This window comes from Ochotona curzoniae, unplaced genomic scaffold, assembly GCF_017591425.1.
Source record: "Ochotona curzoniae isolate NIBS_2020 unplaced genomic scaffold, NIBS_Ocur_1.0 scaffold_461, whole genome shotgun sequence".
In the NCBI taxonomy this organism is placed as follows: Eukaryota; Metazoa; Chordata; class Mammalia; order Lagomorpha; family Ochotonidae; genus Ochotona; species Ochotona curzoniae.
In genome coordinates, this window is record NW_024467120.1 from 5,957,491 (window position 1) to 5,970,413 (window position 12,923).

Genomic DNA, 12,923 nt, shown 5'->3' on the forward strand with positions numbered 1-12,923 from the left:
GAAATTATGAATATCACATGTATAATAAAAATTCCCCATGTGAAACATTACAGGGATTAATAGATTCTTTAACATTTATTTTTATCGGGAAGGTATATACAAAGAGAGATACATACACAGAAAGAGATTCTCCAGAGATTCTCCAACCACTGGTTTGCCCCCAAAATGGCCCAGTGGCTCAGCCCCAGAGCTGAGCCAATCAAATTTAGGAGCCGGGCCTACAATGGGTCTCCCACTAGGGCACAGGGACCCAAGGAGTTGGATGATCCTTCGCTGCTTTCTCAGGCCATAAGCAGAGAGCGGAATCAGAAGAGGAGCAGCCGGGACACAGATCTCTGCCCATATGGGATGCTCACGTTGCAGGCGCAGGTGGAGGATTAGTTCACCATGCCACTGCACTGGCCACAGGTACAAAAAATATATATTTTTAAATAAAACATGGCCCAAATAGTGCTTTGACTAGAATTGCTAGTGATATACCTGGCTTATTTTTTAAATTAATGATTGAATTCACTTAAAAGAGTGACAAAACCAGAAAAAGACAAAGTCCTTAAGAGAGAGATCTTACATCCACTGGTTCATTCCCCAAATGTTCACGATGGCTGGGATCTGGCTAGGTCATTGCCAGGAGCCCATACCCCATCCTGGTCACCTACATGAGTGGCAAGATGCCGTCATCTGCTGCTTTGCCAGACATATTAACAGGGAGCTGATGCCAAAGCCGAGCATCAAGTGCTCAAGAGTGCACACCTACGAGAAGCCAGCAGGTCTAGACGGGTAGACCACAACCCTGGCCCCACAATCTGTTTATTCTGCCAAACGCAGCAAGGATTTCAACATTATAAAGTGCTTTATATACTTAAGGTTTTGCAACACATGGGCAGAAAGTGTTAACAAATAAATATCCCAACATACTAAAATTCTAGTCACATGAATGATACAAAGCAACAGAAAAAAAAATAGATGGGTCAAAATATATGAGAAATATCTGCTGATTACACTAAGTGCACAAAAAGCCTGGATTTTCAAGTAGATGAAAAGGTTGACAGATCCTAGGGCCATAAACATGGCTTTCACATTGCTTGCTAAGCCCATGTTACACTGGCTCAAGGCTTTAGTGCCAGGACCAAACTTAGAACTGCCTGGCAAGGTGAAGTTGACTTTAAGTAATGAATTCTACAATCTAAAACCTTGCAGCAAAGACTTACCCCCGGCACTGCACTCCAGGACCACCCAGCGGCTTTGCAGACTTTACTCTGAGGTCTTTTCTGAAGAAAGGAACTCGTTACCACATTTGAAATGGCAGGGCCAAACTTTGCATGAATTTTTAGCCTTTTAAATGAAGCTCCTGCCTAATTGCTATTATTTCTCCTGCCACATTAATTTTTATTATTTTATATTGCCTAAAATCAATTCAAAATGTTTTAATCCAATATATTTTTGGGGAAAAAATACAGCTCTGAATTCATAAGCAACCCCTATGGCATGTCCTTGGCATCGGCTGTAAAATTCCAAAGTACCTAATTTATTTGATTGATTGATTTTTGAATGTTTAAAAGGGTACCAAGCCCAACAGCATATAATTTTTCTCTTACAAAACAGAATGTGAATGAATAAAAGATAATTGCTCTTTTTTTGTATGCAGTCTGTTGTCTCTGAAGAGTTTGTGGGTTTTTTTTTTTAAACTTTTCTAAACCTATGAGGTGACTGAAAAGGGATCTTTTCCTTTTCACAGCAATAAGAGCTCCCTACCTTTCCTCAGTCAAAACGCAGTCCCAGCTCTGAGCTCTGCTGTTGCACTAACTTCGCCAGGATGCGAGCTTACTCAGGTGTAAGTACACCACAATTCCAGTGAATGCAGTGCGTTCTAGACTGGAATCTACCTGTTTGGTGCAAAAGAATGTCTTACTCCATGATTTTCCGGTTGGCAGATGCAACCCCAGTCTCTCCAAGTTTGCAGACTGAGCACAATGCAAAGAAATTGGGTTTTATTTTCCGAAGGAAGCAGCAGGATGTAGCCTATCAGCTAGCTACCAGCCTGTACAGTACAGCCTAGGCAAAACTAAAGCAACCCTTATCTCTCCTCTCACTTCCATCAGTCTTGAACATGGTGAACAGTATGGGGCTGGCCGAAAGAATTACATTCCCTTATCTTGCTGACCACAGCAATCACTCTTTGTAATCCCAGGGGAAAGATTTCAGGTGGTTATGAAGGGGACAGCAGGCTGAAGAACAAGAGAGAATGTTCACTAACCCCAGCAACTCTACGGCCTGCTGCTTTGCTATGTCTTTCCCACAGCTCTAGAAATCCTTTAACCAAGAAGTTAGGCAAAAATGAGATTTAATGTTAAGAGCACTTTGTGGAGATGATAATAAATTTTGTTTTCATCCTTGAAACTTTAGAAGTATACTAACCAATTTCCTGCAATTTTTATTGCCTCAGTCTGCTTTGGGGCAAAGGGAGATGATGTAGGAAAATAATCCTCCCTTCAAAATATTATGGGTTTCGAATCTGATTACATGTTCTCTCTTACATTTGGCACGATCTATAGGCAAAACAAGCCAAATTGTGACCCTTCTTTTCCAAGAATTGTAATTTGGTTTGTTTTTATTTCTAGACCAAATAGAAAAGCACCCTGGGATGAGATGAGATGAGATGAAAGGATTTTTTTTGGTGTCATAGACTTTGTAAGTCTCCAGAAAGAATGTGATATCGAGTACACTTGAGTGTGAAAATTGCACAATATTAGACTGCTGTGACATAGTCACGGCTTTTGCATCTTCTGTAACACTGATGGCCAAGGCCCGGCACCTCCACAAGATCCTCATGCAGACATGACACTGACCTCCGGACAAGATTATAGTTCTATGATCTGCCAAATACATACTTTACAGCTATGGGGCAAAATATCTTCAGGAAAGACTCTGGCTGTGAAGCTTGACCCAACACGGGAGCCAAGCACTGTGTCAAAGGTCATGTCAAAATAATGTCAGGGGAATATATCTGAGAAAGTATCCTACTATCCCGGTGCAGGTGCAATGAACTGAAGATGTGACTCCTGCCTAGGAGGAAGAGCATTCTTCTTCCAAGGCTTTTAATTATCAATACCATGAACCATTCTTCTCAGAGTGCCTCCTTAGATTTCATTAAAATTATTTTGGGGCCTGGCATGGTAGCTTAGTGGTTAGGATCCTCACTTTGCAAGTACAGGATCCCATATGGGTGCCAGTTCTAATGCCAGTGGCCCTGCTTCCCATCCAACTCCCTGATTGTGGCCTGAGAAAAATAGTTAAGGATGGCCTAAGGCCTTGGGACCCTGCACCCACAGGGGAGACTTGGATGAGGCTCCTGGCTCCTGGTTTTGGGTCAGCTTAGCTCTGGCTGTTGCAGACACTTGGGGAGTGAGTGGGTCAGCGGATAGAAAATCTTCCTCTCTGTCTCCTCCTCTTTGTATATCTGACTTTCCAATGAAGAATAAATAAATCTTTTAAAATTATTTTGTACTTGAATAAATGAACAGATTTGGTAGAGGAGTACTAGTGTTGACATCAAACACATGTTGAAGAAAACTCATGATTAGCATCTCAAACAGCTGTACAGCTCACTCTGTTTGGCCTGTGTGTTTCAACAGACAGGCATCTTTGACTTGGAGAGCACTGTCCAGTGTAATGCTGGCATCTTGGAAGTGCGGATGTAGAAATATATTGGCAGATCTCCCTGAGAGCAAGCCATTATGGAAAGATGTTCCAAGGGGATAAATGTCAGGTGGTAAAAACCAAGAAAAGAAGTTCAGGAGCGTGAGGAAGGGCTAATATCATCACATGCATTGCACTGATAAATTTACCCAACTCTCGTCTTTTTTTTTTTTTTTTTTTTTTTTTTTTTTTACCAAACACCCAAGATAGATTCCTTTCTACTGCCTTGGTCCCAGGGAGTGGTGAAAATTACTTGGAAGAAACAATGAGATGGCAAGGGACAAAAGATTGTGTCTTTGTCTAGCAAGTCAGGGTCCAAAGCCTTGTCTCAATCTGTGGGCCATATCTAATCTAGACTGGCTATCCCACCATGGTCAAGGAAATATATCCCAATTATATTGGGTGAAGTTTATTATGGAACATTTGATCGTTGTTACAAGCCACCAAATATCCTATGATTGATTGCAAATCACCTCAGAAAGCTTTACAGAATATAATGTCATATATGTTTTACAGAATTGAAAAAAGTTTCCCAAAAACATAAATTCAATAAATCCAGAATTAAAAATAAGGAAGACTATATGCCTAAGAAAATAAAGATAGGAATCTAATGGTTAAGGAATTAATGAATAAATTTAAAACAGAAAGAAATCGGTACACATAGTTGATAATTGCAAAGAGTATGGTTAAAGGAGCAGCGAAAAGCTAATAGAGGTGGAAGACATAAAAAGACTCTACCTATTAAATATCCATACACTTAAAAAGTCAATTAAGAGCATTCAAAGATATTAAGAGAAGCTTTTCTTGACATGAAAAAATATTTCATTTCTAAGTTAAAAGAGTATACTATACGTCAAGATACCTCTGGACCTATCGAACTTCAAGGAACCATGAAGAATACCATAGAAGTATTGACATAAAAATCAAATAGTTTCCAAGCGAGAAGAAAAGAGAAAATTTCTCCTCTGATACTTTGGGCAATGGGAGTTAAAGGTTTGTCAACAATGTCCTGGGTGAAAGAAATTATGACAAAACATTTAAACCCCTTGATGATATTTTTCAAATGTAAAACACTAGGCAAATATTTAACAACATTATGAGTTAAGGGAACGCAGGAATTACAACTGTAACCCCATTCCTAATGTGCTGCTTATGAAACCGCAAAACAAAAAGAAAGGAAAATGAAAGGAAAAACATGACAAAAAAACGAAACAAAGTTTGAAATTGTTTTGAAATATGTGAGTGTATAGAAAAGATCTGGAGTTTGTATGGAATTGTCTTACTTTAATTTAACACCAAAATGCCTACAGCTTATAAAACACAATGTAAGCAGAAGAAACTGACAAAATAAAGCAATTAGCAAAATCAGGAGGATAAACAGGAGGGAGATGGCCGAGAGCTGCAATCGTTGGTCTAATTCATTGTAGTAAGAGTTCATCTAGGTGTGTCCAGTAAGAACAAGATGAGGAAAAATTTTTCATAGATTTTTTTTAATCAATCTTAACAAATGATAAATCTGCGATATGGAAGGTGAGTGGAATTTCAGCTCTTCTTTAGTTAACACTTCAATGTGGATTTTTTTTTCTTAAGATTTAGTAATTTTACATGCAAGAGTTACAGAGAGCTTCCTCTCATCTGCTGGTCATTTCCCACTAACTGCAATGCTAGTGCTGGGGGGGTGAGAAGCTGGTATCCAGCAGCTTCCTCCAGGTTTCCCATGAGTGCAGAGGCCTAAGTCCTTGGCCATCTTCCGCTGTTCTCCCAGGCTATTAGCTCGAAGTTGGATCGGAAATGGAACAGCTGAGATTCAAACTGGCACCCATATGGGATGCTGGCACACTTGCTTCACCAATGCACCAGCCTTTTTTTTTTTTTTAAGTAGGGAAGACTTTATTTCAGGGAGGACAGAAAGAGAGAGGTGGCTGAACAATGTCGGGGGTAGAACCTGTTCCCACAGAGGGCAGGGGATCGAAATGAGGCTTCATTCGTTTTGGGGAGCAGAGTCCCTTTTTAAGCAGTTTGCTGAGGGAAATACAGAGTTCCTAAGGGACCCTGATCAAATGGCTGGGGATGTGCAGAAAACTCTTTGGTGATGTTTACAGTGCATTGCATCAGCAGTGTGGAATGTGTCGGGGCAGGACTTCCCAGGGCAATAAACATTCCACTAGCTTTTAGTTTAACTATCTGGACCTATTTTCATCAAGCCTACAGGTTCAGCCCCGTGTGGCATCTTCATAAATATTATAAAGAAAAACCTTTGGTGTTCCACAGACAGGACTCTGGGGAGGAGGGAGCAACAAGGAATGGGGAAACCACAGTTCTCATGGCTGCCTGCTGCTGAGAGTGGGGATCCTTATGGGAATGGTCTCTCCTTCTTCCAGAGCTCCCATCACTGGGGCAGTGGCTAGAACAAAGCTGAAGCGCACTTGACCCTAGATCAATGCAAAGAAAAAGTTGTCATGTGGCATGAGAGGGGACACAAGACAAGGCAGCCAGGAAGGTTGGGGGAAGGTGCTGGTATTAGTGAACCACTTGACCTCTGGATGCTCTATCAGCTTAGGGATAGCATCATCAACAAGACTGGATTAATTGGCATAAATGCAGCATTCTTCAGTTGTTTCATTCATTGTAACCAACACTGAGGGCCTCCGCCAGTTTGGCACCTGTGAGTGGTTGTAAAAGGAATTATTATGACTAATTTTGATTGCTTCTGATGATTTATATAAGGATATTCTGAACAAATAACTGAGAGTCACTCACAGAACCAGGCACAGAGACAGTGGGGAAGCTTCAGAACAAGACAAGTTGTGTGAATTTGCCATCACCCTGGTGGGGAGACATGGTAATTAACCCAGTGAGCCTACCAGTTTAAAGAGCCAACAATTTTGATCATTACTCTACATATCTCAGGAGCTATATATATCTCAGGGCAATGTTGTCTTGGTAAAATGGAGTACAACATTTATTAAATAACATTTTAACTGACACCTAGCTTTACTTTTTACTGCATATCATGTAAAGTGAAGCAAACGGTGCATTTGAATCTGACTTTGTATTTGACACCATGCTGTGGAGATTCATTTAGTTGCTGCTTGAGTATTTATTCTTCTTAATGGCTGTGTGTATTCCACTGTGTGGATATACCACGATTTGTTGTCTGCTTATCTGCCATCTGAAGGATTTTGTGTTGTTTCCAATTTTTGAGACTACGAGTAAAGTTAATATGAATAAAGCTGCTATGAACATTCACATTCAGATTGATGCATAAGTAGTTGCTTCTATTTCTTTGGGACAGAAAGCTTAAAGTAGGTGTTCTGAATTACACATGGCAAGCGCATGTTGTTTAACCTAACGCAAAACTGTTGGTCTGTTTCTTGAAGTGGTTAAAGAAGTTGTATCATAGACAGAAAGGCATGACATTTCTACCCGCTTTGTGTCCTTGTCAACAATCAGCATTGTTACCTTTTTAAAAATCATACCAATACGTGGGTAGCTGCTAATTTTTCTCCCTATTTTTAGTCAGTGATGTAGTAGAGAGAATCGTGGAAGCTGATCAATATGTCATTTTATTTCAAGTTGTTTAAATCTTCATAATTAATATATATTACTTTCAAAGGACTTAGTTTTAGAAAATATGAAAGCTATTATACACCATATGGGTATTGAAAAATACCTAGTCATCTATCTGGAGTAATTAGATTATTTTCATATATTATTTATTTTTTTTTACTGAGAAAAGAAGATTTTAATTTCTGCGTATAAGTCTTTTTTCAAAACTATCATTATAGTAATATACTCTCAGTTATTTTTTTACTTTTGCCACATATTTACAAGATGTTTAATAAAATATTGTATGATTCAAAGAATATTTGGAAATACCTGTCTCCTTATACCTTTTTCAGTACAACTGTTGTCATAGTTGAAAGTCTGTTAACTGTCTAAATTACAGATATGAAAAGTATGGTTTTAGTTAGATGCTTTTCTATTTGAAAATATTTATTTTATCTTGAACTCTGCCAATCTATTTTCTCCTTTTAAAAACTTTGCAAGTATATATGAAATTGAATCTACTGATGTTTTCTTCAGAGTGCCTCTCAGGTCAAAATTTGTCACAATCCTAGAGATGTAGCATTCACTATATTCTCACTTTTTTATGGTTTGATGTTTAATTGTTTAACTTATTATGTTAATAGCATTGATACAATATGAGGCAAAACTCAAAAACAAACATTTACTCCAAAGGAGCTAAATAGTGTTTCTGGCCTTGCCTAATGTATTCCAATGTCATTATTAATACATACTAAATCCTTTAGGTTTATCAGATTTTCTATGTGGAAATAATGAAATATGTAAGTGTGTAATTAAGTTTTATCAAAAACTCTGTATAGCAGGCACTGTGATAAGCAATTTACATGCATTATTTATTTTTTTTAAAGTTTCATCTATTTATTTAAAAGTCAGAGTTCTGAGGGAGGGGTTAAGAGGAGTGGAAAGAGGGGGATTTTTCTTCTCCTGACTCATTGCCTACATGGCTGCAACAAACAGAGCTGGGCCCATCTGAAGTCAAGGGCAAGGGGATTCTTCCCAGTCTCCCACATGGGAGCAAGGGCCCAGGTACCCCAGCCATCTTCTGCTGCTTTGTACCACTCAGATGGGTTGAAGCTCCCACTGGTGAAGAACCAGGACTGGGTTGTAGCCTAGCTAGACAGAGGGTGACACCTGCCAGCATGTGTGTGGGCTGGATAGTGGGGTTGGTTGGGTTGAGCTACGTTTCAGCACCCATTGATATGTATGACAGCCGAATGGATGCGGGACAGATTGGGCCAGTCTGCTGCAAGCATAGCAGCCAGGATTTGGGGCAGTTTCTGGTGTCAATTATTGGGGGTTGCTCCGATTAGGTTGCAGTTCCTGGTGGTGTACATAAAGGATGAGTGTGTGGTGGACAAGGTTGAGCTGGGCTGCAGCATCCATTACTTTCTAAAAGAGATGGGGTTGGAGATACAACGAATCCAGCAATTGCAACTAGCAGTGTGTGCATAGGCTGATATGGGTGACAGACTGAACCAGACCCCATACTGTCAAGCACACAAAAGGTGATCTAAGATCACCTCAGACAAGGTTTCTTTGGGGATCCCCTCAACTGAATTGCTGGACTCAGAACTCCAACCATGGGGAGAATCATAGGATCTTTGGTCTGGCCATGGTGTGTATGTATCAGAACTGGGCCTCCTCAATGGCTAATATGGAGCAGTAGACGGCATACCCAGATGCACATGGAGAATATGGCAGTACATTGGAGCCTGCAGAGGATATCTGGTACCAGAGCGGAGGAAGAAGGACAGAATATATTGGTCAACTACCCCAGCCAAGCACTGACAGCAAGTATCTAGACTAATGGAGACTCTGGGGTAGATTGTGTCAGCAAATGAACCTTGGAAGGATTTCTTCATCCTTGGATCTGTGAGACTGGCAGCATTTCAGAACTATAAAAACCACTTGAGCAGAACCCTAGGAGCATGCTCCATATCAGGGACTCTGCGTTGATACTGGGTGCTGTCCCCATGTACATGGGTTCCGGGGCAGCTGGGAGGCTAGGTGCATTTTCTCCCCTTATCTCTCCCCTTCTCCCTACAAGAGGAAGAAAGGGAAAATTTGGAAGCAGTGCTCTCACCCACACTCCCCTAGTCCTCAACCCTTCCCACCCTGGTCAACCATGTAAACATCATTAACAAATTTAAAAAAAGATAGAAATGGATGCTGTAGGCTATTAACTCTTCTTCTTGGGAGACAAGGATTTCTTATAGAGAATATCTGTTTTACCACATAATTGTTTTTTTCCCATACAAGACAAGATGGAAATTTTGATTTCTCATCAATCCTCAAAAACCTGGCAAAATCCCTGGAGATATGTCATGTCCCTCAAAGATTTTGTCTTCAGGAATTTCTGACTCTTAAATTAACCCACACTCAGTCCCTAGAAAGCCATTAACATTACCATTTAAGTATTTCTTCTGGCTTCTAGTTCCAGATTCGTTTTTGCCATTTTTGCATAATTCAAGAGTCATAGTGTATATTTATCTCTTTCTATAAATTTCAGAGGTGTGGCTTAGTAGACATTTTTTAAAAATTGATGGTTTGGGGAGGGAATTTGGGGAGGGCAAGGGGAGAGCCCACTGCCAACTAAATTGTATCAAAAAACAATAAAAAAAAATTGATGGCTTTCAGCTTTTTTTTGGGGGGGGGGCTATTTTCTTGTTATAAAAATGAAAGTGACTTTTTCCCTAGCTATTTACATGAAGGATCCAAAAGCAAAATTTTCTAAATTTAGGGTTTCAAGACACCTACACTCATAATTCCATGATTTAACTGCCTTGCCATGTAGCTCTTTAATCTCTGCATTGTTCTTTGTGCTTTATTGACTAAATTGCCATAACTTTAAAATTTATATGAATCCCTACTAACATTATACTCTCTTCATGTCTTTCCTATTCACAACTTCTCTAATTTGTTCAAACTTCATTATTCATGAAAGCTATAAAATATTTTTGTCAAAGCTCTAAACATAAATATATTTAAATTGCCCTTGGGAAGGATTTTAACCCATAAATTTAACAAAGAATAATTGATATCTATTCAATATTTGACATTGACATATGACATGATTTATTAAACCTCTTTAATATTTTTATTTTTTAAAGAGAGATTTGTTTATTTTTATTCAAAAGATATATTTACAAGAGGGAATGAGAGACAGAAAGAGAGAGAATTTTCATCCGTGGTTCAACCACAATGGTCAGAGATGAGGCTATCCAAAGCCAGGAACCAGGAACCTCTTCCAGGACTCCCATACACAGGTGCAGGATCCCAAAGACTTGGGCCACCCTCTGTTGCTTTCCCATAGGTCATAATCTGGGAACAGGATGGGAAGTAGAGCAGCCAGGACAGGAACCAGCACCCGTTTAGGATGTTGGCATTCGAAGGTGGAGCATTAGCCTAATAAGACACAATGCTAGCCACAGTATCTTTCATAGAACTTGCAATTTTTCTTTATGAAGTTGTTATATGCTATCATGTTGAATTTATTGACTGTATCACATATTTAAATGCTGTATTTGTTTGTGTCATTATTCAGGTACTTAAATTGACAAAATTTGAGAGTTAAATTTCCCCACGAAGTTTTGAAATATCCCAATTAATATTTTCCAATTGTTGTTGTGTTTCAAATTGCCTTGAAGGGTTTTATTAAAATTCATCAGCTTGTTTTTACTTAATCTATGATTCATCTTGATGCTTCATTAATGTATCGCTTTCCTTTTGGTGACCTTCTATTCCTATTTCATCATTTTTTCCCGTTGTAGCGAGACAATGAGCAGATGTTACCAAATAATTTTCCACTCATTTTGTTTGGTATATCTATTTTTTCCCATAAATTTTCAAAATAAAACACCCCTTTCTCTTATAAGGAGCTTTCTTCTTGGTCTTTCAAAAAAGTTTTGAGTCATCCATTGGTTCCTTTATCCAAAACGTATTGTGATTCCAATGTGCTCCAGTCTATGGAATATGTGAGACGAAAACTCCTGGGAGACTGTGGGCTTGCCATTGCAGAGTATTTTTATGAAGACAGAGAATGAAATGAGAAATTACGTTGTGATGACTACTGTGACTGAGGCACCCCACAGAGAGCTGGATCGTGTCCTCTCTCTAATGCTCCACTCTCTGGGGACGAGAACAACACATATTTCCTAGGAGCTCTGGAGGAACAAATGAAGTCAAGCTCTGGAAATGACCACAGGTTACCTGGTGCACAGCACTGGTTTAAGCATCGTTAGCTATTGTCTTTGTCATGAGTTCCACATCTAATTCTGCCAGAGGTCATTTTCTGCTGCAGAGGCCTGTATTTTTTTTTTTTTAAGAGTTGTTACTCAGTGGCATTCTCTTACTTATGTGTTTATTGATTTCTTGTATGTTTCCTCATATGCTGGCAACAGCTGGAAAAAAAAGAAGAAAATGGTGTCCTTGTCTTCACAGAACTTTCATTCTAATGGAGAAGGTGCATGCTTTACAACCATTCCTACATTGATTTCCATCACAAATTTTATCCATGTGATATAACATGGGTAACACTTTCAGAACCTGGCAAGTACAGGTATAGGGTATATCCTAGAAAATATGAGGAAATTGATTTTAGAGCAAGATCTGAACATTGGTTAATAATTAGTCAAGCCAAAGCAGGGAAGAGAGGAAAGACGCGGAAGGAAATGAAAGGGACATAAATGATGAAGGCTGTGATAAGCTCTGGATAAAAGCAGATGGTTAGGGCCCGGCATGATAGCCTACTGGCAACAGTCCTCGCCTCTAATGTACCAGGATCCCATATGGGCATCGGTTCAAATCCCGGCAGCACCGCTTCCCACCCAGCTCCCTAATTGTGGCCTAGGAAAGCAGTCAAAGACAGCGCAAAGCTTTGGGACCCTGCACCCGTGTGGGAGATCTGGAAGAGCTCCTGGCTCTTGGCTTGGGATTGGCTCAGCTCCGGTCGTTGCTTCAGGCACTGACAGAAATGCAAGAATGAGTAAACCACAATCTTGCTTTCAAAGAAAAAACAACATTTGCTATGGAATGAGAGTGTAGAAACATGGAGATAGGTTTTTGGCTTAATAAAATCCAAGTTGAGCCTAAGTGAGATAAAAAAATATCCACTTTGAGTGTTTGTAAGTGTGGTACTAGAAGTACTGCTCACCGATGCCATGTGACTTACCCAAGAGGCACTTCTCTATATTCCAGGATCTATGGCTTACTGTGACTCTAAGATGACCCCTGCCACCTGCCTTAACATCCGCTCCAGAGTCCATGTTAAGGAAAACAATAATGAAAGGGGGTTGAGCTGAGAAATGCAGCTTAGAATTTCTGTCTATAAAGTACATTTGGTAAAAGATCAGCTGCTGTTCTTTCCAGCTGTTCTGATAACCACCACTGTACCATTTCTTCATTTATGCAGGTAGCTGATTGTGCAAGCTCAACTAAACCGTTATCTTTGCCTCAAGCAAATAAACATAACTTTAAACGTGCTGGAGTGAGTGCATTCCAAAGGGCATTGCTTGCCTCTAAAAATAACTTGATTTTAAAAGTGGGGTTTTTTTTTGCAGTCTAATTGGGGACATACGCAATTAAGCTTTTAACTGACTTTCTCCCCAATTTTGATACCTGAACTTAGAAAATATATAATA